Source organism: Myiozetetes cayanensis, unplaced genomic scaffold (genome assembly GCF_022539395.1).
Source record: "Myiozetetes cayanensis isolate MyiCay16 unplaced genomic scaffold, myiCay2020 scf1, whole genome shotgun sequence".
Lineage (NCBI taxonomy): Eukaryota > Metazoa > Chordata > Aves > Passeriformes > Tyrannidae > Myiozetetes > Myiozetetes cayanensis.
The window spans coordinates 48,518,220-48,545,555 of NW_026086604.1; the positions used below are offsets into that span (position 1 = coordinate 48,518,220).

General features: G+C 38.1%; 1 protein-coding gene across 4 annotated transcripts in view; it reads right to left on the reverse strand.

Moving 5' to 3' along the window:
• The window catches only part of DLGAP1 (DLG associated protein 1), a 410,602-nt gene that overhangs the window by 289,189 nt on the left and 94,077 nt on the right, over positions 1–27,336 (reverse strand). Inside the window, exon 2 of one of the 4 annotated variants that reach the window (XM_050322111.1) lies at positions 16,077–16,171. The exons of the other annotated variants lie outside the window; for them this stretch is intronic. The gene's annotated coding sequence lies outside the window, so the exon portion shown is untranslated. The remainder of the gene's footprint in view (positions 1–16,076; positions 16,172–27,336) is intronic. 4 annotated transcript variants of the gene reach the window in all.

A 27,336-nucleotide genomic window follows, 5' to 3' on the forward strand; every position in this document is an offset into this window, starting at 1 on the left:
CAGTATTTTCATATGCCTTTATGCATTGTAACCAAAGAAGTCTTGCATTAGCTCAAACGTATGCTCTAAGCAGATCTCATTATTCCTGGAAATACATGTTCCAGTTGGTTACACAGTATGGAAACTAGGGAAAAGTGCCACTTCACTTGTGGTCAAGAAAATGGGTGGAGTTGGACTTCTTTTCAGAAAATAAATAAATAAATAAATAAATAAATGCTGTGATATCACTACAATTCATCTCAACCTCTTAAAAAACATTTCATTCAACTTCACCAATCCTTCTGATCTATTCCATAGAAACTGCTCAAAAAGCTACTATAAATCCATATAAATCTATTCCATATATGACTTGAAAGAGTAAATTCCATTCCTCTGACAGAACCCTGCACATCTCACCAACACCCAAGAATCAAGAGCTGTGTGGGAGAACTCGTAGATAATTTCATGCAAAATATGGTGAAATCCAATCTCTGCACTTCTATTCCTTCTTCATTTCACATAGCAGTGTGCTTGCAACTACCACCAAGGGCAGTCAACAGATAGATGCCTTTATTTTGGAAAAAAAAATAAATATGTGGGATGCCAAGAAGTTTGAAAGACTTTATTTTTCATATATTTGAAACAGGTCTCTTACTCCTTGAAAATATCTAACACTAACCACCTTGTTTGTGAAGCATTTGCATACAATGATGAATATTCTTCACATGGTATGGAGAAGAATGTAGGAAGGCAGTGGGGAGGGGAATCTGGACACAGGTAGAGAGGAGGTAAGATGGAGAATGGGAACATGAAAAAAGCTAACTGCGGAAGCCAGCATGGGCTCAAAGGTTTGGAGAAGATTAAGGATCAAACAGAAAGTAAAAGCAAGTAATAGAGATATGGAGTAGCATGGAGAGATGAAAATTTTCTTATTGAGCTATACTAACAAGCATAACCAGCGGGTTGAGAAAAATGGTTCTTCCTTTCTATCTGGCACTTCTGAGTCCACTCTGTGAAAACTATGTTTGTTCTTGTGCTTCCCAAAAAGACATTAGCATATTGGGTCAAGTCCAGCAGAGAGCTATCTCAATGACTAGGGGCATGGAGCAGATGACATACCACGAGAGTATGAAGGAACTGGTTTCCTCAATATCAAGAAGAGGAGGCTATGGATGGATGGATATTACAGTAACATTCAACTATCAGTGGGAAGGTGCAGAGAAGACAGTGTCTCCTCAGTGGTGCTCAATGTAAGGTTGCAAGGCAACAGATGCAAGTTGTGACAAAGGATCTTCCAACTAAATTTCAGGAAAAAAAAGTTAACTGCATACGTTAGTTGCCAAATCCAGGATCAGGTTTGCCCAGAAAAGCTGTAGAATCTCCATCCTTGGAGACCCTTAAAATCTGACCATCTGAAGTCCTGAGCAACCTACTTAAGACTGCAAACTGGTTCTGTCTTTAAAACTAGCCAGAAGTCCTTTCTACCTAACTTGGTGAATTTGAAATGAGGATTATACCACAAGGGCACAAAGTGAGAAGATTTCAGATGACTAGCTGTTAGACCATACTCTACAGAGGCTAAAAATGAGGATTTTGTAACATTGCAAGACTTCTGGAACCAAGTATCTGCAAAAGTTCATGACAAAACACTTGTCTCATCCCCCCTCTAGTGGCTAGTACACATAGGACCAGTCACTGCTAAAACCAATTTGTAAACTCCAGTGACAAGTACTAGAGGAGTGAAAGATATTTATCACACATTTGGTTATCAATATATTCTGACATCATGGAATTAATTGTGTTTGAGTCCGCTTTTTTTTTTTTAAGTAGGCAAAAGGCATCTTACTTATATACTCCTAGCAGTTAAGATCTCCCTCTGTTCCTAAAGTCACCTCAAATGTGCTTTCTCCTGATTTTGAAGTATTTTTTCCTCTATTTTCACATAATTTTTGTAAGTTTGTATTTATGCATTATGCAAATATGTAGATATATATGATTATCTCTCTGTGTATGTGCATAATTTTTGTGGTGCCATATATACTTACATTTATGTGCATATTTCCTTAGTGAACTAAGTTGTTAAAGCATTTCAAAGACCCATTTATGCAGATAGTTGTTGGTATTTGTGCATTACCGATTATGTCAAAGATGTTCATGCACTCAGATCAGAGAGAAAGCATATCATGCCTCCATGCCTAAACATCAAAAGAGGTATGATCATTAAATGTAAAAAGAAAAATAGGTCTAAATGCTTTGGTCAAGGATTTTAAGAAATGTGGTACTATCTACTAGTAAAGCAGAAAGAAGGAAAAGAAAAATTTTTTTCTTAAAGAAAAGAATAAAATAAACATTAAACTCTGCTTTTAAGTGGGTATAATATAAAAATGTTTATTTACAGAGCTACTGCTCATTGGTAATATTTGACATATGTAAAATATTGAGAGAAATATAGAAACAATTGAGGTGAATTATACAAATATGATTCTCCTAGCAAATACAAGTAAAGAAGTCAAAATAAGAAGCTTAAAATGTTCCTTTAAAAAAAAAAAAAAAAAAAAAAAAAGTTTAGCTACCGGCAAAAGGATATGAATTTCCACATACATGAGAAAGCCAGAGAATGTTTTCCAAATATTTTGATAATAGAAAATGGAATTAAATCATTAAAGTTCATAGAAAATGAAATTACTGAGGAAAACATGCAAGGAGTGATAATTTTTACCATAGTTTCATCTATACTATAACAATGAACATTTTTAGGCTGCTTTGCCTCTAGCGTATCGAAAACACCTTTCCTAGCATCTGATCAGCAATAGTAAGGCAGCAGCCAGTTTACAGCATATCAAATACCAGTTCCTTGCTCGTGAAGTTAGACATGCCTTTGTGCAGCTCTTTTAGGCAGGTAAGCGATACGGGTTTACTAAACACTGTCTTGCATATTCACAACTGGACAGTTTAAATTTAGGTACCAGTCTGTCAAATGGTCCTACGTGCAATGTAGTTAGTTTTAAGCATTCAAAAACCTAACAATTTCAACAGGACAAAGCAGCTGCCTAAAGCAAACGTGTGCCAACCACGTGTGAACTGGGCCACAAACATTTCATTTGGTAGCAGAGACAACCTTTTTACAACCAAGGGGAGAGAAAGCACTTCTTCCACAACACAGAATGAAGAGTGTCTTTGACCACCAGTCACCTGCCTGATAGCCCTATTCTCCTACCTCCAATAGCTGCTGTTAGTAGTTCACAGTACCAAAAAAAATGTACTAGGCCTTTCAGAGAAAACAGTAAAAACTGCAGGTAGTGTTACAACTCTTACTATGGAGAATGGCATTTAACAAAAGGATGGAAAAAAGCTCCAGGTGGATACAATTTACAAGAGCAGATTTACGGGGCAATGTCTTTATCAAGTTGCTTTTTAAACTACATCAATTGTTTTAAACATAAAACATTGTTTTAAACATGTAAACATACAGAAGCAACATATGCCACTCTTGGTCAGCCAGTGGTGCCCAGGTGCATACTCTACAATTCAGTCTTGCACACCTAAAAAAACCTTGGAAACACAGCTTTTATTGGTATCACAAACCTCAGAAGGTGGCATTCAGTCTAAGCTTCCCCTAGTAGAAAATGGAGAGAAACAGCGATTTCTGTATCCTCTAAATTGTGAAAGTATCTTTAATGGGAAGAAACATACTTTGTGAATGTCATTTACTCACCACTGCCTATACAACCACCTAAAGCAACTAGCTTGGACTAGACACTTAGCTCTTTGGTCATGTTAAATAAAATATCCATTTTTATTTTCATTCTTTAGATTTAGATACAACTGTTGGATTAATCAAGAGATAACCAGTTTAGCACCAGCTTAAAAAAAAAAAAAAAAAGGATAAATTAAAGGTTATGTTAGGAGGTAAGCCTTTTCACAATCATGTGAGAACAAAAAGCATATTAATCAATCCTGTTTTAAAAGCCATAGCAGCATGCCAGAACTCCAGCTACAAAAAATTACCAAAGTTCAATACTGCCAATGCAATGCTGGTGATTGCCAAGGGAAGGGACACTTTTTCATACTCTTACAGACTCCAGAAAAGAATTGGAATGGACAAAGAGAGGAACAAAAAATCTGGTAAATAATTACCATTTTGACCAGAACAAAAACATGTTCACTAAACAATACGGTATCCTGAATATTGTCAAGAACCTCAGAAGGTATAATGCATGAAAGTAATTTTTCAGGTCTGCTTAAAAAAAAAAGAAACAGGACATTCTTAAAGCAGAAAGCTTGCTTCCTGAAAAGAAAAGTTTGTGTAGCAGGACACAAAGTAAAGAGTCATATTCCACAGAGAAGCACTTCCTCTTCAGATTTTTTTTCTTGCATTTTTCTTCTAAAATTACACAATTTTCCTAAAGTTTTACAGTTCTAGGATACAAAATGGAAAAAAAAATTATTCAGATGGTAATTGACTGAGTCACAGACTGCTAATTATTTGAGGATATAAAAAATGTTTTTTTCCATAAAGGATGATGGTTAATTTAAATAATAATAATGGCCAGTCTTCGCGAGCGAAGATCCGGGGAAGGTCTTTACACCTTCCAGCCTGCGCATTGGATTTTTTAGGTGAGACACAGTGTGCGCGGAACTGAGCCCACCCTTTAATCCTAAGGTTCATCTGCCGGGGCCAAGCGAGCTTGGACGGTGGCAGCGAGGTCCTTAGGACGTAGGTGGGTTGCCTTTAAGGGCTAACGAGCCCCACCTGCCCGGGAGTGGCCCTGACCGGGAATCGAACCCGGGTCTCGGCGGTGATAGCGCCGCGCCCTTACCACTAGACCACCAGGGGCTCCTTGGTTAATTTAAATACCATATTTTTAAGTTCTGAAATACAGTTGCATTATCAATTGTTTATTGAAAAACAACAACTTGTACTATTCCATGGACTGATCTTGCCTATCTGAATTACACCGTTCACAATCTGCTTGGACATACTTGGGGTAAGATATATTTGCTATACCAATCCCTTGCAGCTGGAACTTCTCCAGTTTTCACTGGTTCGGCTGATTAGTGAACTGTATAGTATTTATTAAGCCTTTCATTAAGATGAGCTTGCCTGATCAAGTGATATGAAATGAAAATCCATCTGTGTGATGAGTCACTACACTACTTTTCTCCAAAGTACTGGTTTAGGGAAGAAATTTGCAAAAGCAAACCTACCTGTGAAATCACTTCATCAATTTGAAAGGTTTTGAGAACATACCAGTAACATGTCTACCCAAATTACTTGCTGTTGGACTTTGCTAATTTATTGAACCACTATGGGATTCAAAAAATGTTGTGTAACTATCCGCACAATAATATCCTATAAATAAGTTGAACTAAAATATGACGTTATTTGCAGTAGAAATGCCTAAAAGGAAAAAGTAAAGGGCACGAAATGGAAAGGATAAATCACTTCCAAGCATGACTTTAAGAACAGAACAGAAAAATATCTTTTTTAAACAGTGAAATTTAAGGTAATGATAAGAAAAACAAAGGAATGGGATTTTATTTCATGCTATTCCATATCAATAATTGTCTGAGTTTCGCCTGTGGAAAAATGATACAACTCTAATAAAATGATTCATGGCACTAAACCATTTTCCTTAGTGAACATGGTGTACATTAGCAGGACTTCTAGAAGAGAATGTTTCTTTAGAAGATTTATTATTCTGAGATTAGGGTAAAATGATCTGGGTGGCTCAGTGTATGAAATCTTGTCATCCTGGCAGAAGTACTTTGCTCATCCAAGAGGCAGACACATTTGGAAGCAAGCAACAGAACTCAGTTTCTGAAGCTACAGGGACAGAGTCTTCACAGGGTCATATTAATTTGACAATAGGCAGTAAAACAGCAGTGTCAACCACTAAGCCCACAAGAAGCAATACATGATGGCATGGGCAGTGGAAGAGGTCCACATACCTGTTTAACTGAAGGAGACACTGCAATAGCAATAGAAAAACAAGTGAGCAGAGAGGTAAAGGAAGGAAAAGAATAATGCACTCTGACATTTTTAGTGGGGCTGTTAGATTTTTGTTTACAAAAAGAAAAAAAATCTTTTCCTATGACCATTATCAATATACCAGAAAATAACTAAAGAAAAAGCAAACCTGCTGAGCAAATTTCACCCAGATTATAAAGTACGTGAACTTAAAAATAAGGGTTTTGCAGATCAGATTTTCAAACCACACCATGAAAATATTTTATATCTAGCCCCTTGAAACAGATGGATTAAAAAATAACACCATAAGCCGTAGCTTAAATAGTATCTGTCAGAGCTGCAAAGATAGTGTGATTGACTGTATGAAGAGTTATGTACACTGGTTCAGTTTAGGTTTCGTCACTGTAAAAAATAATACAGCATATCAGAAAACACAGTGGGCGATAAATGTTTTAATATGACCCATGAGGCAAACCAGATGGCCTAATGACTTCAGGAGTGAGTCCACCTCCAAGTCACTCGGTGACATTGAAAGGAAATCCAGTCACCAGCTGGATTACTAGGCAACGTGGTTCATAGACACCAGCTCCTACTCTCCCGAGCTGTTCTCTGCCTTGTTTTTTCCCCAAAGGACTTCATATACAGAGAAGAATTCTCATGACAGACCACCCCCTGACTGTAGGCACGCTGGGCAACAGGAGAAAGTGAGGAGCATGGTACCCAAGGCTTAGCCTGCAGAGAGTGCCTTTCTGCTATATCTCTTTTGACAGCAGAGTCACAGCACAAACAGTGCAGCCTCTCTCCATCCTAGGAACCTGCGTGGCAGACCACAGACCCAAACTGAGCACCTTGGTCTAGCACACAACAGATAAGAGATAGAGACTGCATATACTGGAAGCATAGTTTCAGCTACAGCTCTAAGTCCATCTTCCAAGCTTGCAATTTCTTGCACATAGGGTGTGCTGAGGTGAGGGACAGTGCAAGGAGTTGAACAGGTTGTAAGAGAAGTGCTTAGAGGCAGAAGCAGTTCTGGAGCATTTGCAACCTGGTATGAGTACAGTTTGTACATTAGGGATGAGAAGCAGGGCAAGCGACTGCAGAGTTAGAGCAGCCGGAAGGTGGGAGGACATGAATTTAGTTGAAGAAGAAGAAATATGAAATGAGGGAGTGGGAACTTACAGAAGGAATAGCGGAAGTTACTATTTTGGACAGCTATAGGGAATCCGTCAGGAAGCTCTAACACTTTGCAACATGGCTTCAAGAGCCAGAATGTTTAGCAACCCTTCCTCTGTACTTTCTACTATAAAATTATTCTTTTATCTCAATTTTGCTTGTTCTTGCATTAAACTGTTCTCCCCCTCTCCCACCCTGCTTTGCATCCCACACCTCCTCCCAGCCCCACTTCACTTAGAATAACTTTTCTATATAAACTAGGGAATATACTTCCCAGGGTCTTGCATATCATGTCTTTCTGTAATATCAAATAAAATGCAAAATGAAGTGTTTAAATTCAAACAGTGAAAGTGGACCGGTGAAGGAATCAGGCTGCATAGGTGTCCCCAGGAACCCATGTGCTCATCATTATCCTGGCAGGTGGCAGGGGAGCATCACACTAAAGCAGAACCATAAACTTGCTTGACTTCACTCTGTGCCATGCACGTGCATCATATGGGCCCAAACTCCACAATCCTATCATACAATAGTAATTAATTTCATTGGGACTTAAGTGAATTTTGTTCATTAGTATGTCATCTGTTCTTCAGGAACTACCCAGGTATACCATGTGGTACCAATAAAGTCCCAAATGCCAATATGTTTAAAAAACCGGTGTTCTATCAATTATTGCTGTTAAACTCAGTGCAACATCACAGTGGTAACCTTCCAGTAGAGCTAAGAGAAATACAGGCTAAACCCCCAGTGCTCAGACTTACTTTCTGTATCTGAGGGAAGTAATGATTAAAACCCTTTTGAAGATCACCATCAAAGCCTATTTTGCTATTGATTTATACTGAATGTTAATAATTAAACAGCTGACATATTTCTCAGCTTCCTCTCATTGAAACCCTGTAAAAGGTAATCTATTTATATTCCACTCAAGATCTCTAGTGGTTCTTTACTACCTCCGTATCCAGTAAATACTCACTAAGCTTATTAAGGAGCAAGACTAATATTTCACTTGAATTGGTAGGAAAATGGCTTCTTCAGCTCCCAACAATAGCTGTTGCTGAATCTGTGAAGTGGGAAGAATCTGCGTAACATGCAAAGAAGCTACCAATCCTTTTAACAGCTTCTTTAAAAAGGAATTGGACCCGATTCATGAAAAAAAAGTGTATGTTCAGTGGGTGGCAACTTTGATGCAGTTCTTTTATGTATATAAGGGTTAGCCAGAGTGTCTGAATAAAAAAGGAAGCCAATCTGCTTTTATTCAGGCATAGCACCATGTGGGCTGAATGTGAAAAATAGAAATGGTTTATTAAATGCGATTCTGAGAAGAGACTAATTTTCTTGTTAGTATAAATTATGGGAATAGGAGCCCAGCTAAAATGTGTAACACAATGATATGAATCAGTGATGACTGTAAATGTGGGTCTCAGAACAAAACTTGTTTTTCCGATAGCCAAGGATTATGGTGATATATTTGTTTCTGCCATCCTCACAGAGGAGCTGTAAACACCTGTGAGAGAAATGACTGATTCCCAGTGATGTTTCAGTCCTTCTCACACTCCTCCTTTCTCACAGTGGCCCAGTGTGTGTAAGGTTGCCATTTCAAGAGTCTGCAATAATTGCAACATTAAAACCAAACCACGTTTGATATCAAAGGTACATTCTTCCTTCAGCCTGTATGTCCTTGTTTATCTCCATTCTGGGGCAGAATGCCAGGGGACCAATTGCAGTGGAAAATTCGTGTACTTTTCCTAGATCAAATTTACATTTGTAACTCACTACACATCTCATAAAAGGAACAGCTTTTCAAAAATGAAAATCAAACCACCAGTTTCTGCCAGATTAAAGATAATGAAAAAGAAGCAGTAATTTAAGCCACATTTAAAATTCACAGGGTTTACTGCATTCTATTAAAGCAGGTCCAATATGAAACACCTTAGTCATTTAAATTCCTTTGCTGTGAAGGAAAGGGTCCTTTCATAGGGGATAAGATTTTAGAACATCTTCTTGATAGTTTTGTAACTGGATTTCTACAAAAATGTCAGTGAAAAGAATTGAAAAAACTTAAAATTTCTGTGCAAATTATTTTTTTCTGTTTCCGTGGAGAAGTGAAAATGAAAGGTACCATGAAAAGTGATCTTCATAAACTGATCAACACAGTTGATCACAGATCTCCTACTACCTAGGAGACTGAACTGAGTTTCCATCTTTCAAACCTCTTTCAAGAAGTCTTTGCTTCTAGCATTTTTAACAAAGCTTGTATGACACAAGCCTTTGAAAAAGAACTAGGCAGTCAATAATTTTACTGTAAGTCAGAAAGGGCAAAATATCTGCAGGAAGCAGATCAATAATTTATGGCTCTCTGAGTAGACTGCCAGTATCACAAGCATGATTTACACTGTCTGTTGCATAAGTGACTGATGGATTCGGGTTTAAAATTACAACTTGTGGTCTGTCCTGAACACAAAACTGCAGTCCCAGTCTACTATTTTCTTTCAAAAAGTGATCTTCTGATCATCTCCATTGAAGCAATAATGCAATACCTGAAGGTGCACACCACTTGTGATGGTCTGAAGTACATAAAAGTATACTCAGGTTAGTAACATTCTAGGTGTGATATTCAGCCCATGTAATTTCATCTAGCCATGTTAAGAGAAGATGTACCACTACTTTTCCAGTGGCAGGAAAAGGCACCCAGACAGCAGCTCAGAGTAGATGCACAGTTTTTAGACAGCTAAAATGTCCAAATCAAATGATGAAATGAATCTTGCTTGCAGTTACTAAGAGCACTGCACTCATTCACAGCCAAACATACAGGCTTTTCAAGACTAGTCACTATTCTGAGAATTTACTTGAGGTCTCCAGCCTGCACTGAAAACTCATGATGTTCAGAGCTGTCACATCACCTAAACCAGATCAATGTTATTCTGCTCTTACCAACATCAATCTCATGTTTGACAGAAGTGTAGTCATGTCTTTCAGGACAGCTGACGGCTAGGCAAAACATGCAAATTATTTTATCGACCCTTGGTCATTTCCAAAGCAATCTGAAGTTGTTAGCCTTGGTTTTATTCTTCCTGTGCTTGCATTAAAACATGTAGGTTCTTTCAGCACTATAAACTATTCAGTGATCCAAGACAAGCTGCATACTTCTTATATAGCTACAGTGTAAGTATAGTAAACTAAACTAAAGCCAAACTACTACTGAGTTAAAGTGTCCCTATTGGATTGAAAGTATTTCAGTTTATACATACCATCTTCTTGGGTTTACTACTTGACATTAATTTTGCCTAAGGCTATTAAGCATGTCTTCTGGCCCATAACAGACTGATTTATCCCCTGTCACATAGGGATCTTTATGGTATTAACAACTCTACTGCCACTGTCTGGAATTGTGCTATGCAGAAATATAGGGGCCAAACAACCATAATGTGACTTTAATGTGAAATTTGAGACCTATAAAGCAATACTCAGAATTATACTTCCACGTCAAATTTCTCCACTCCATCCTGACAAGATGAAACCTATACTGGTGAAAGCTTTCCTCCAAATCAACTGGCATGGGTTATCCTACAAAAAACAGAGGGTGCTCTGTTTCATTAATATTCTTAACAGTTCCCTTAAAAGAATCCTGTTGACATATGGTATTTTGGGGAAATAGGGTCATGGGGGAGGGAACTTCTCCTCTCCTAAGCCCCATAAATCTCTCTCTCTCTCCCAAGATTTAGGCAGGCCAAAGGCACTTATGGCTATTTACATGGAAAGCCAAAGCTTACGTATAGTCTCTCAGTTTCTATGGCAGCACAGCTCCTGTAAAAACACAGCTTAAAAACACAGCTCTGCAAGCCCACTGTCATCCCATGTACTTGCAGACATTCCCTAAACAGTGAATTTCTCCTCAAAACATGCCAGACCATGTAAATTAGCTCTGATCCCACCTCTGGCAGAGTGAACAGCTTGGTGCTGGGGAACACTCTCGGTATGAATGGCCAGTGGTTACTGCCACTGCCTCCAGCCCCCTCTCCTGCCTCACACCGGCATCCTCACGGGGACCACTGAGGGTTTGCCAGGCAAGCAGTGAGAAGATAAAACCACGCCAAAAAGCACACTTTCCTTTTATGTCCTGCTGCCTTCTCCTCTCCCTTGAGTGAACTGAAAAATCCATCACCCAGAAAATTAAGATGGAAAAGGCTGAAATCACTGCTGCTTTCACCGTTGCTAAGATTACACAATAGAAACACTTCCTAGATAATGGGATTTGTCAGCATCAGCTGAAAAAAAAAACAAGCCTACTGTGTGATATTAAGAAACCAACTACCTTTACAAACAGGAAGTGGCTTGAATTATTTTTTAGTTAATTCAATGCCTTAAGCAAAGTCATACATTACTGTTAACTAAATAGATAACTGGAGCACTTTTACAATGTTTACTTAAATTTCACGTTGCAATTAAAAAGTGTCTGCTTTACACAGACACCTGCTTAATCTTCTTAATAATACCTTTCGCCATTCCTAGGAAGAATTATAAGATTTGCATTTTACTACTGGAACACCTAATTAAGGCAAATAAAAGAGAATATAATCCCTAAAGTATCAGAAAGTATCCTGTATGCTTATTAAAAGCTAAATGTATTAATGTATAAAAATACATTACTTCAATTGAAAGTCCAATAGGAAGGATATTTTTATAGGGTCAAAAAAAATCTGCTTAGGACAAGAATATTCCTAAAATTTGAAAATTTCTTTATGTAAGTTAAGTATCACATCATTACGTGACAGCTTTCCCTTCTGATGCTAGGAAAGCCTTGGATTGGCAGGAGATTTGGAAGTTTTGATTAACAACCTACTGGAGCTCTTGGCAGTGTGCCTGGGTGTTTCAGATTACTGCTGCTATAGAAACTCCCCTGGGTGACTGCTGCTTTTCTTTTTCTCACATTCCTAAAATGTTGGTCTTCAATTTTTTTTTGTCCTTCTGCAGTTTGTTCCACTTAGTAGCAATTGCTGCACTACTGTTCTGCTCTCACTCAGTGAATAGCACAGCTACACAAACAGCTATCATTACAGATAACAGGCATCATAAAAGAGTTTGCCATATGCCTTGTCAGCTGGCCAAACTGATGACATGATTCTTTTCGAGCAGGCTGGGTAGTTCATAGGAGGTATAGACATTTCAGGAAGCTGGCAATTCGGTAGCATTTCTCAGAGTATAATACTAGTTAACATACTTTAAGGGTTGATTATAAATGAGTTTATTACTAGCTTAAATTGTTATGTTAAATTCATAATTCTAATTTATCCAAGAGAAAAGGAGGTAGTGACTACAAAATCAAACAAAAATAATTTATTTTTGCAAGATATTCCCTCCTTTCAGTTCACTTTTTCAGTTCTCTTTCTTTCTTCCCCTCTCGGGATAATCCAAATTATTGTAACATGATGTAAATGATATATCTCTTTTTTCAACATCACCAACAGAGTTTAATGGGAGCAGAAGCAAGACCACAAGTACTTTCCATTGCTACCTAATGGAAAAGAGTACTAAACAGTGAAGTAACATAGAATGCAGTTCCTGACTGCTGCCCTGAGCATCCGACCAGGCTGTGCCACACAGTTACATCAGCTACACCAAAAGCCTATCCAGGCCATCATCAGTGAAGTGACTGTGTCTTCTGTACACACCAGTCCACTCATGCACACAGCTGCAAGCATGGTCCCAACAAGCTCAGGGTTTAACAAGCGTGGACATACGTGGACACGAACACTGTGTCAAGTTCAGTCCGTGGGCTCTACACAACACAGCCACTCGTATTCCTGCACGTGTGCCCTTGAGAGGAGGCCAGCCACTGCTAGGCTAATCCATGCCATTTGTTCCTGGTGCCCTGCTTGCCAGAGACTGCTTGCAATGGGAACAGGCTGCAAGTGGGATAAGCTAGTTCAGCAGTGACAATGAATTTCTTGGCATCTTATCTGCGCACATACGGACCGAGTCTGATCTGATGGGGCATAGCAGGGCCATACGGCTCCTGCATCAATGGAGCAATGGATGAGCTGCCCCTATCAGACTAGTTCATGCAGCTCACACCTTGCTCCAAGGGCTCCTGGGAAAAAAGGCATGCTGGGAGACTTCTACAAGAGGAATGAACAGTCTTCAGCTGAGCTCAGGAGAGGTGCCAAGCGACCTTCCTGAAAGGGGAGGCCCAAACACAATGCGCAACTCAGATGTGCATATGACTGACATGGGGCCATACAGAAACCATTTCAGTCAAGCAAGTCACATTGGTATGTGGAAATCCTTGCTTGGGAGATTTCCGTGTAAGCTGGATGGCTGCCCATCTGTGTGGGTTCAAAGCAGGTGAACTGTTGAGCAACTTGAGCTCTCAAGATGGTCCATGAAAGCAGCCTCCAGAGAGTAAACAACATCTAGCAAATGGGTTTAAAGCAAGAGAGTGATTTAAAGTAAAGCAACACAAAATGTACTTTTTGCATTCTTTCAAAGTAATGCCATCAGAGACTGGATTTCACTGGGTCTCAGCTGTTTAGAAGACTGCTAGCTTTATACCTTGTACTCCAAAACCTAAAATTACTACATGTGAAACAAGTTGCTAGAACCATGGCCCTGAAAAGAGCTTTCTAAATATTGCTATAGCCCGTCATATCCATTTCATATCTGCTGGAGCTTGCTGAAAGCCTGAAGCAGAAACTGAGATACAGATAAGAGTAAATCATCTCTACTATTTACAGACAGTATCTAGGCAAAGTCCAAACTGGAATAATTCAGAAACGGATTTTTTTTATCTACTTCACTCATCAAAGCTTATGAAGAAATGGGACACTGGATCATCAAGGTCCTTATCAGTTGCTAGTTATTATGAGAAAGAAGATATATTGTTATGATTGCAAATCTGACAAACACACAAACAATCAAAACATCCTAAAATGAAAAATTACAGAAACTTTTTCAAGTAAGTTAAGGTGAAAGTAAGAGCCAGAGGTATTTTAGCAAAAAACCCTGACAAACTCCACCCCACAAACATTCGTACAATTCTAACTAAGGAGATGCCTCCCGTCCTGCATATCTCCATCGGAAATCCCATTTATCTCCCTCCTGTTCTTTCACTAGTATGCACAAAACCAATTGGCAGCAATCTCTAGAGCTCATCTCGTCCAAGCACCTATCTCAAAGCCAGTCCAGCCAAGTTCTGCGTACCTCCAAGGATGCAGATGCTTTAGCCTCTTGGGACACTTGCTCCAGTGATTTTAGCTCTGCTTATATCCCCAAAGAACTACTACTTAGTCAGAATGTCCTGCATTTCCTTTTGTCTGTGGCTTCCGATCCTTTCACTGCACATCTCTGAAAAGGGTCTAGCCCTGTCTCCTCTTTAGGTACTTGAAGACAGCAATAAGACCTCCCGTCAGCCATCTCTTTTTAACACTGAACAAACGCAGTTTTCACCCTCACCTTTCACAACCTCAGATGTACTCAAGACCCATGACCATTTTGGTAGATCTCTGCTGGACTCAAGCCAACAAGTCAATGCATTTCTTTTACAGGGGAACTCCAAACTGGTTCCATTTCTCCCAGTGTGTCTCACAAGTGCCAAACAGAGGGGAAGGAAGGACTTGCTGTTTATGCTTGCTAACATTGCCTGGGACATGACTGCCTGTCTGCTACAAGGACACATTGCAGATGCATGCACAACTCGCAGTCCATGAATATATACAGAAGCTACCAAGATGCTTTTTAGCAGCTGGTCTACCAGCCTGTGCTCCAGCTCAACAAATTCTGTGACTCTCTGTTGTAGAAAGGTATCCCAGCCCAAATACCAGACTTTGCATTTGTTTCTGCAATGCAACTTTTGTTGTCTTTCAGTGGGGTCTGCATTCAATTTCAGTGTTCTCCAGACCACTTACTTTGAAGGAATGTAATTACACATTGCTATCTATTATTTTATAGTATAGGGGAGAAAAATGGTCAGAGGAAACTAGTAAGTTCTAGTGCAATTACTAATACAAAATTTAGAAGAAAGGCTTCAAGTCCAAACATGTAATATAAAACAAAACTATAAAATCAAAATAAAGTTATATAAAGAAATTATATGAATTACTAATTAAATATCCCTCTGTGTTGTATTTATGGTTCAAACCTTAAAAAAGGCAGCCTATGTAATACCTAGCAGCAGTACTTTACAAGAAGAATACACTGAACTTTTAAAATGTTCAAGAAGAAAACATTTAAATTTATTTTCATGAGAAAAGAAAGCAATAAATATCAAGACTAGATTCAGAACACTTTTAGAGTCTCATATTTTTTACTTTCCTCCCTTCACATTTCTATTCCTCAGATAATATCATATCATAGCTCACTTCTGAATCGGTTAAAAAAAGGAAGAATCCATCTCAGGACTCATAACATTCCTTCCACTGTGGCTGAGGTTTATCGTTTGTGCAAATACAAAGAAGATGCAAAATATCAGCACATCGTGGCCTAAACATGCCACTATCCCACAACATCCAAAACACCCATTAGTCTGATGATCAAGGAAAGGGGAATGACAAAAAGAATCTGCAGCTGCACAATTTCATTTCAAAGAATCAGTCTTTCCCAATTCTTGAACAGCCAGAAGTATTTATGTGAGACCAGGAATTACCACAGAAATGGGGAGAGATAACATTATACTGAATTACTAGAAAGGGTAATAGACCAGTATTAAGGAGGTATTTAAAAAAATTTAGGAGACAACTGACCACAAGATATTTACACCTCCAGAAGAAAGCGGTGATGGTGTGCTCCCCTTTCTCTCCTACGTATCTCATTAATCATTTCAAATGATGTGGCGTAGCTGTGGTGTCTCTACTTAACATTTGCAGAGTCACCATACACCACTGCATTTCCACATACTCCTGATAAAATGCTGCCTCCCTGCCCCTCCTTGAAAGAGAAGTGTGGCTACAGAGTAATAGTTTACCTCTCCATTTTAGTCTTCCCTTTTCCTCCTTTTTCCTTCCACCCTCCAATCTGGTTATTTTTGGACTGCCAGTTGGGATTATTGCTTTTCCCCTGCTAAAATAAAAACAAACAACAGTTATACTTCAGTTTCTGAGCTTAAGCATGAGTTCTGTCCCGAACATTAAACAGTCACATTTTCTTGCCTGAGGTGCAATGCTATCTCCTATGACACTGACTAAAGCAAGCCTTGCAACTAAAGGCGAATTCTGTTTCTGGATTTGCATGTTCACTTTTCTGACTTCTCCAGTAAACCACCTATCTGCAATCCTGAGTAGAATTGCGCCCTGAGAACTCAGCACAGACCTAGCCTTAGAGACCGGAAAAATTAGTATTTCTGAGCTGAACTACAATGATTATTTAAAATACACATGGCTAAATTAGAATAATTATAATCTAAAATACCCTTTCTTTTTGACACATCATCTAATTTCAGACCAACTTTTAATATATTTTGCTGTTTTCCAAGCATCTTGAGGCTTACTACTTGCAAATGGAATATTTGGAAGGAATTTAACATCTCCAAAATATTAGAAAATGTAATAGTGTCAATTTTCCACCTCTAAATGAAGGTCCGAAGTAGAGAGAACATGATGCCTTTCTGGGAAGCAAAAACAAGATTCCTCCCATCCCAGTCTTACAGTGGCACACATGAAGTCTCAGCTGAAAGCAGTCTTAAGGTTTTTTAATGTGTGCAATATCAAACATTCCCCAAATTAAAAAAAAATACTACCAACTGTTATTCAAATGTTGCCTGCATCAGAATACTTTTAACTATAAGAAGTGTTTTCCAGTGCCCGGAAAAAAACGATTTTCTTATGTAAAATTCAACGTGGCAAACAGCTGACAGGAATTGAAAAAAGAGTGATTTTCATTTCAGTGAAAATCATTGCTTTCCCACTCTGGACAAGAGAGTATACCAATGTGTATATACCTCCATTTTCATGATTTTCCGTATGCTGGTTATAGAGGGAAAAATTGTGTGGAATTCTGAGTTGTCCAAAATGCAAACTCAGTGTTTGCCTCCATTCTGCAAGGCAGAGTCCCTCTGTCCTTCAAGAAATGTTATGGGCTACTACCTGACAAAAATATCTTTTTTATTTTCAAGATAGTAGGCAAAATGAAGTCAACATACAGTAGATTTTCAACAGGATGAGGTTCAAGGGAATCACAGGAAAGAGAACTGCTTAAGAAAAAGGTAGAAAAGATGGGCATCCTGACAATACACTGGGAGAGCAAGACAAAATCTAATAGACTTCATGAAGTGTAGCAATGATTCTTCACCTTTCTGAAAAGGACTCTGCTAATAAAGCACCTGACAGCAACTTAGAAAAGGCGTCTTCCAAGAATCAGGAGTCCAAAAATTATGCAGAGAAGTTATCCAGTCACAGTAGGGGCTCTTCACAGTCTCGACATGAGAACTTTCAGACAGAACATAACAACAAAGCAAGCTGCTCAACACAGAGAAGTTTTAGACTGCCAGTTGTTAACCTGAACAATATCTACAGTGTTACTGGAAACATTTTTAAAACTACCATTAATATAAGTGTAAGACCTTCCTTGAAGAGTTATTACGAGGGGATGAGTTTTTTCCACTTAAGAAAGTTTTACTGCCTGGAAAAAGGCAGTTTTAGATGTTTTCTCCTGCATTCCAGAGACTCTGATTCCCAAGCAGAGAGAAGGTAAGTTCTTGCAGGCATGTTTGAAGGCCCCACAGCTGGGAGGGCTGAAGACAACAAAAGTCCTAAGAAGAACAGGGGGTGTGTCTTCCTTGTCCCAGTGCAGATTTGTACCGAGACATTAAGTGTTCTTGACTTTGGAAATAAATTCTCCCAAACCCTTCCACTACCTGATATTTTGCATCTGACCCTTACAATAATGTAATTTTCCTGGGGAGAGGGGAAGAGGTCCTTCTTCCAGGTGATGCGGTGTGGCAGAGTTTCTACCTCATGGGGATGAGCAATTGTGTGAATCTTTCTCCTTTTTTCTTGTATAATCTGTCATTAGTATTGTTGTTGTTACTGTTAGTTCTCTTATTTCATTGCTGTTTCCAGTAAATTGTTTTTACCTCAACCTTTGATCTTTACCTTTTGTGCCTCTAATTCTCCTCTCCATTCCACCAGGAGGAGGGGGAGGGAGAGTGATTGAGTGGCTGTGGTTTTGGAGTGTTTCAGTGGGAACACTAAATTGGGGAATACCATTTCTAAGCCATGACATACTAATACACGAATTTTCATTCCTAGGTTTACAAGACTGGTATCCACATTTGGATATCCTCATCATATTTACAGCTCACAAAAACTTAACTACTATTCTCAGAAAATTAAGTTGATATTTATAACTAGAAGTGAAGGAGTCTGTATCAGACAAAGGGGCAGCTAATTCAGTTACAAAACCACACAGCCCAGCACAATATATGCAACAGTTGAAGTCTCTGGAAGCAGCATTTCTGTCTTTATAGGGCTTGTTATCTCAGGTACCAAATTGCACAAAAGAAGTCATGTCTCACCAGTTCTGTTTCCAGTCATGATAATGTAAGCATATGCCCAGTCAGACTTTGTAACTCTGCTCCAGAAAGCTTCCATCAATAAGTCTCTCCTTTTTCTCCTTCTTTCTTAATCAAAAGAGAGAATTGATCTAGCTTCAAATACTAAGGTAATTTTTGGTAGAGAACAGCAAGGCAAAGACCTCTGAATTGCTGCCAACTAGTTCCTCAAGGAAGCATCTATAGAATGCAAGTGAGCTGTCAGAAAAAAAAAGGTAATGTATATAATCATCACTGCTACACTGCAATACAGTACCCAAAATTAGGGATCAGAAATAAACCAAAAGCAAACATGGAGGTCGCTGAGACTAATAAATTATTTGAACTCCCCAAAATAACGTCAGAGAGGTTAGTAAAACAAGGTCTGAAAAGGTATGAGACATCACCATACTGATGCTTCTGTAAGCTTACTGTGCCCTCTATTGATCATTATAATATTCCTACATAAAGACACATTTTGCCAATGACCTTGGGAAATGTTCAGGAGCGTCCATGGCTGCCTAGTCAATGAAACATAATTGCACAGGTAAAGAGCAGGCTGTCTACAGTACCCTTTCTTTATTTTATGATGAGATTGGGAAAATGCAGAGTGAACAGAACAAACAAAAGGACTGTTTAATGATTAAAACCACCAAATACTCCACCAAAAAATCCTACATTCTTTCTAACTTCAGAATTCCTATGTGATAACAAATTAAAGCAAACAGAAACAATCAGACTTTTTTTAGGTGGTCAATACCCTGAACAATACTTGTGATATAATTCAACAAAATGCTCAGAACTGAGGACACCATGGGACTGACAGTAGCATTGCTCTGACTGAGCAGTGCTGAATAATTTTGAATATAATGGAACTAAAAATAGTTTACACACATGCTTCAGTATTGTTACAGACATACAAATACAACTGGAATATAATTCTTAGGCCTCAGATCCATAGGTCTAAATACCATGTTCACTTAGTCACATTGAAATGTCCACTGATGATACTACATACTTAGTTTTTTTTTCTTTTTTCTGAAAGTACTTTGGAAGGGGAGATCTTAATAGTTTTCCAAAGTGTAGTCAGTCCCACACCTGTTGAGTTTCCTGAGGAAGTAAAGAGGATGAGAATTTTACTTCCTCATATCCCACCATCAGGCACACAATTCTCTCCTGGGTGTGCTAGAAAATAATTAAGACTGAAGCACATCACTTTTAAAAGTATTTACAGAACTGATTGTTACCTAATGGCTTCTGCCGGTTTTTCAAACAGCTCAAAGTCTCAACACCAACATTTGGTTTAGTTTCTTCAAAGTTCAGTTAGGACTTCTTTGTTCATGCTGAATAACCATTACAGATGCAGAAGTCCTTATTCACCTTCCCACCAGAAACTGCTGGTTGTAGTCCAGACACAAACGGTGGTGACTGATGCACTGTAGAAGACTCCCTTAACATGATAAAAAAGCCACCTGAAAATCTCCATGGCTTTTCTCAAACATCTCTGTGTTGGAGAGGTAGATCAGGCCATTATCAGTAATACGCTGACATTCAGAGTTCTGAAAATGTTTCAGAAGTTAGCTGCATACAAAGACATTCCATATGCTGTTGAAGATCTATTTCTTTGCTGTCATCCAGTGCTAATGTTCCCTTTTGAATCTGCATGTCTTACAAAATGTCTTTCCACTGATGTCTTACATACGTGTCTTACCTTTTGCTGGAAGTTCTTGCATTTTGTGGGTTGGTGCTTTATCTTCCACAGTTCCCTGTTGTGAACTTTGTATTTACTCTATAGGATGCATTTGCTCTAACTGTTTGGTTTGGGGGTTTTTTTTGGACATCTCTCTGGGACTGTCTTCTGCCTTATGCTGTCATCTTGCAGACATTTATTTGCAATTACATGAATCTTCAACTTTGTTATGGAATCTGCTGAGTCTAAATTACTCTGTTCTGATGATAAAATGGTGCTTCTTTTGCTAACGTCTGTTCCTGCATCCTATTATTTTATCAGTCTTATGAAAATTCATGTATTTTCACAATATCTCAAACACTTAAAGCAAAATCTTCCTTTTTCCATATAATTCTGGCTCTTTCAGATATATTGTTTTGGGTTTTTTTCCCCATGAATATATATTAAAGTGTTTTTTCCCCCTTTGGTGAGCAGACATTTTTCATATCGTAGTTAGGAAATTCCTTTCTCTAGGTATTTCCATTTAGCTTTTCTCATGACTGAAAAACCAGAAACCCTATCATCACTCCAAAGCAAGAAGATACAAAAAGATGGAAACACTTTCACTGTCCCAAAAGCCCTATACACTGCTACTGTGCATGTAAGGATAATAAGTTTGTTGATGCACTGTCAATTTTGGAAAAGACTTTCTCTCAAAATGGTTCCTCAAGCAATAGTTCATTGAACTAGGCATCCCAAAAGGCTGAAGTGACAACAATATAGGCATCAATTACATTCCCAGAGTACAATTATTTTTGAATATATTCAAAAGGACTTTGAAATTAGGGAGTGGAGATCTGAACACATAAAATGTATCATCTGATGTATCATCTAATAAAAAGCAGATGACTAAAGTACCCACTTTTGGAATCAAGTATTTTAAATCAAAAGTTGCATAGGATTTGGAGTAAAAACCATACGATAATGGAGGCCAAACCACAGCTCTTCGTTCTCCATCTGACTACCACTTCAATGAAATGTTATTATCAAGAAAATTTCTGATGAAATATATTTAGTTCAACCCTTACGAGAACTAATAAGTAACCTCTAATTTTTAAAGGTGCTCATTCATATTTTACCTTTAAATAAGAATTTGCACACAGACAATGACTACATTACCAGTTTTGCTTGTACAGCTACATGCAGATTGCAAAAGATCAGAAACATTTGCACAATCTACTCCCAGAACCAAGAGGTATGAGGACAAACTGACCTTAATTCTACCTGAATAATTCTAAATACATATTAAGAAAAGAAATACCTTAATTTGGAAACTTCAAGAGATTATAAAATCTCAGCTACAGCCCTCATAGTGAAAACTACTGCATTGCTTCTCATTCTGCAGTCAATACCTTAATTTTAAGAAGTTTATAACAATGTCTTCTGTAAAACCATCTCTACATTGAGTCGGCAGCTTACACAATATGTATTCCAAACTACATTATGTCACTTTAACCTAGAGAGAAATACCAGAGCTTTGGACACAGAATTCAAGCACACTGCTGTCCTAATACTGTGATTAATGCTGTGAGCTACACCCTGCCTAGCCTTCCTAATCTCTGGGCTTTCTAATTTATAGCAGAGATGGATAGGCTATCAGTGGGGAATTATGAGGATTACTAGCTGTTTATCTCTCCTTTGCAGAGACACTTTGCTACTTATAGAATTACCATAAACCCTCCAGCTACAGTGCCACTTCTATACTTATCCAGAAGTCTAGCTACCTATTGGGCACAAAATGTTTTGGTAGCCAAAATATTAGAAAATGTTGGAGTTGATGATGTATTTCTTTCTGTAAACGATTTGAACATACTGTCAGGACCCGTCATGTTACTTCAGTGGTAATTTGACTGCAGGTTATCTTGCGTTCCCTTGAAATCCAGTGCTGTGATCTTGTCTACACTAATTAGAGTTCAGCATTAAGGCTTGGAGGTTGCCCTCAAGCATCACCACAGGTGAAACCATTAAACATGTATGCCAAGCCATCTCTGCACTTGCAGCAAGTTACGTAACCCATTTCAAAAGATTTCATCTTTATGGTCATCACGAACGTTACTGACTTACCTTCTCTCTGAAACTTAAGGGCTGCCTCAATGCTTCCACAGAAAGTCCCTATGCTGTGGAGCACAAGTTTTGTTCTGGTGTGAAAGTGATCACAGAGTTTGAGGGGAAACAGATTTGTCATTATTTCCTGAAGGAAGAAAGAAAGGGAGCCTATAATACTTATTTTCCACTAACTCAAAATTCGGAATCTGTACAGAAAAACTTATTCATTTAAAAAGAAATTTATGAATGAGAGCCATCAGCAAGATAAATGTTAGCCATTGTACAGAACATTTTTGATAATTACAAGTGTCCTTCAACAATAACTGTTAAATATGGACTGCATTTATAGGCAGGATATTTATAGTCAGGGTATCTCTGTAAGCACACTATAATTAAGTGACCATTTGAGAACTAACATTCATATTCCTTAGATACAAATTTTTGCCCTTATTCTGCTTTAAATAAGCATATTCTTACTAAACTCCTCATAATTTCACATTGTTCTTAAACTTTGTTGTACTTCTTAACCAGCCTACTAAACAGGAGACATTAAGAACAGTTAATGTAAAAGTTTTAAGGCTCTAATTCTGTACATCAGAATAGGCAGATGCATATTTATAAACATAATAAAAAGATGTACAACACAAAGCTACTTCCCTGCTCAAAGTCACATCATACCATCTCTGTCATTGCACAGTCATTTGTATTTGTCTATGCTCATTTTATATTCAAAGACTAACAAAAAAATTGTTAAAACATAATCTTTGGCTAAAATAAGAAATTTTTTTATTTCCTAAATTATCTTCATTCACTTGTTTCTTATGCCTACACATATCTTTTAAAATACTTCCTATTTTAAGACTTAAAAACCCCCAAACCAACCAAAGCCAAAGTGTATCATGCCTGAATTTCTTTCAGAACATTATAAAATGTCTCAGCACATAAAACACACAGGTGTAGTCATCCAGGTTCTTCCTTCAAGGTATCATGTCTTGTAATAAGAAATGAAAATACAATTACCAAAGGAGACGATCATTCCCTCTTGGAACCAGACAGTCCGACAGCCCAGTCTCAGCTCACATTTGTGCAACCCTGTCATGCCAGCTCCCGAGGTTTTATCTCATCTTTTAGTTTCTGGTCAGCACCTCAGAGTGTTTAAACCACCTGAGATTCATTCCTACTGCCCTGTTTTTTTCAAGTACTTCTCAATCATCTTCTGCAGCACAGGACCTCAATTGCTTGCTAGGACCATCTAGGATTGTTTTATGTAGTTAATTCCCTCCCATCACAGTGGCTTTGCACGCTAAAGATACTTTGATCTTTCCTCTTCTCTGAACTCAAAATTTAGTCTCCAAAGGAAGGAAATTATTTTGTCTGAATAAAATTATTTGACTGAAGTGAAGGGTATCTACATTAAATTTAACAGCATACAGAGACAGAAGATCATACTAATTACCCAGTCCAGTCTCTCACTCTATGAAAGCCTGCTAACAAAAGGGGACTCATGACTGAGCCTATCCTCTGTTTCATGCCCAATGAATGTTAAGTCCTTGCCTCAGTGTGCTGTCATATCCTATCAGCAGGATGAAATCACCTTATTTTCTTCTGTCCTGGGTTTGTTTGCTTTTCTGGCAGGATATGCTAAAAACATACCACATTGTTTGGATTTGTCAAGGCATTGGCTAGATACAGAAAGGCAGAATTGGGAACATTTCCAGCAGGTTCTTGAAAACTAACAGAGCATTTACATAAGATGTGAGGCTTTTACTTTAAAAATAGGTCATCTAAATAAGTATGTGTTAATGGATGAAGCATGGATAAGTCATGTTATCAATACAACTTGCAGATTTCTCAAGTGTCCATCATCCTGATCCCACTAAAACTGTTCTTGTCAGTTCTATCCATATGCTTATTCCTTAGATTCCCCTGCTGACTGCTCCACACAAGACTGTATTTCAGGGACACAGCCTGTATCACCAAGGGACAAAAGCATTGCTTCAACACTCAGAAAACAAGACACAACTCCTTTGTGCACAAGGAGGACAGAAATTTGCTGCTGACAGCTGCAGCAAAACAGTTTCCAACCTCACTAGCCCTGCTGCAGTGATGAAGTGGACGTGATGTGTATGAAGCCATGCACATCCCTTCCAGATCACCTCTCTGCTGTGGATGAATACTTGTCTACAAGGGCTTAACGTCTGGATAGCGAAGACACAGGTGTACAGCTTGCTATTCAAGTTTTGATGTCCACATTATTTGTTTTGTTTTGCTTTTATTAGCTTTGTTGTATATATTTTTTCAATTCCAAATGGTGGGGGATTCTTATCTCTTCTTAAATGATAACATATAGTAAATTACAAGGACATTTAAGAAATATGGATTCTAAAACCAAATTATAGATACTAAATCATATTCTAATTGAACACCCTATGGACTATGTTTTACTTTAGAGGAAATATCCAACATTGCACTGGGAGATAGAGTAAATCACAGATCAAGTACTACATTTGGGGGGTGTCAGTATTCTTTGCATTTTATGTAGCTTCCTTTTTATCTGTGAAAACTTGGAAGCACAAGTTCGTACTAGGATATGTCTGTAAGGAGTAAATTCTAGTTACAGACAGACAAATTATCAGGAGGAGTCCTATGGACTACCCATTTAATTTCTTCATGTCATTCTGTATTTAGGACATGAGTGTTAGGCTCTACTGGTGGACAGTCCTGCTACCAACTTGTGTATAAGTGGATATGAAGTTTCTTTGTCTTGGTGTTGTTTTATGGAATTTTTGAAAGCAAAAAGCACTTCAGAGAGATTAATTCTCCTGCACTCCTGATTAGGCAGAACAGTACTTGCTTGCACATACAATACAAATACACAGCCTCTGACATTATTAAGAAGCCTTGTAAAGTGTAAAGGAATGTAGCACACCACTGTACTAACTTTCAGTGGTGGCACTACTTTTAAATCAGAAGAGTTTAAAACCTACTGCAAATAAGAAGACAGTCTGTGACATATTTAAAATGGAAAATTATTTCCCTTAGAAAGTGTTAGAAATTATTTATTTTGCTATCTTAGAGAATGAAATAATATTAGAAAATAATTTATTTTTAGACTTTTCTGTCTAATAATTTCTAATTACTACTGTTCTAAATACAAGCATATTACTCTAAATTCATGCTCTTCATCCAAACTGAAGTTTTTAATTTAACAATTAGGAGCCACTACTCTGTGGCTCTGTAACCATCTTTTCACTGCAAAGTAGTTTCCCCTGTGTTTTCAAAACTCTATAAAGCTCAAGTAGGTATCTTTGAAAAAGAAAAATTAACATCAGGGCGCAAGTGGGTAACAAAGTGGGGACCTTATTGTGGCAGGAATACAAGCACCTATGGTTCTCTAATACATTTAAAAACTCATTTCCATTATGAAAAATGTCTGCCATTACTAATTTTTTCTCATTATTTGCACAAGATTGGAAATGAGGCACTGTCAATATGAAAAGAATTCAAAGAGACACCTTCTTATTACCCTGCTAGCCTATATCACAACGCTGTCCATTTTATTTATTACTTAGCTGAGCGGGTCTTCCCAAAACAAGCAAGCTGATAGAATAATCCCCAAGCACTTGCCAAAATGATGATAAATATTATTACAAACTAGAGCTTCTCATAAAACAGAGATATAAAACAGACTTCCTTTGACATGAGCTGCAAAAGTCTCTCCTTGGCTCAGATGCTAGACACTGTTTGAAGAACATCACCTGGTTCTGAAGTTCATGCACTGATCCTTCCCAGCTGAGGCCACCATGTAGCTATTCTTACCTTCGGATTACCAACAAATGCTGGGAGGGATAAAGTCTTTCTAGAAATACCTGCACTCTGCTAAAACACACTCAGCACATCTTATTCCATGACTTACTTCCTTCAACTTCTTTTCCTTGCCTCCCCCAACACCCACAGGCACTCCCCCTTCCCACGCCACCTCCCTTAACTCATTTGGTTAAAAGTTTATAGAGAGAACACATGCCAAGTAAAGTTCTATCCTTAAAATGAAAGTTCCACTGCTGTACTGGTATATAGCATCACAGACTTATGACAGGAAGGAGAGGAGTTACATTTCCTCCTCACAGATCTTCAGACCTTACAGATGGAAGTCAAAGACTGAAAATGTAAAACTGAAAGACAATTTTGTCTAGCAAAGAGTGACATGGCAATCAAGGAAGAAAATATCATAAAAAATAAGACATTGCTTGCTGGATGATATTCAGGACAGTCAGGTTAAATGAGGCATAAACTGTAATCAAAATCACAACCATCAAGCTGGAAAGACCGGCAAAGAAAGTGAAGGCAGGAGTGCTTTTCCAGGGTGAGAATAATGCACATTGAATACAGTAGCAGTGAGAAGACTAAAACCTATCTAATGCAGATTATATAATGCATATATTATAAAAGAGAGCTTTCTTAAAGTTGGAAGCATTAGTGTTCAGAGGCACATGCAGCTGAAGCAGAAGAGTGAGCCCTTTCCAATTCACAGGAATTGCTCTGTGGAACCTGTAGTGTTACCAGCTCTTGGTGGCATTTGGAAAGTAAGATGAGTGTCATGGTTTCATTTCACACTGGCTGGCAACTAAGTACCACGCAGTCACTTGCTCACTCCCTTATGCCACACCCTCAGTCATGGAGGAGAATCAGAAAGAAAATGTAAACCTCAGGGGCTGAAATACGACCAATTTAATAAATGAAACAAAATATAACATTAATGTCAATGACAACAATAATATGAAAAATATTATACTAATAGTGATACTATTACTACTAATAACAATAACAACAGTAAAGATATTTGTAATGATAAGAGGGAGAAAGAGTAACAGAACCCAAGAGAAGCGTGTGATGCACGATACAATTGCTCACCACCCACTGACC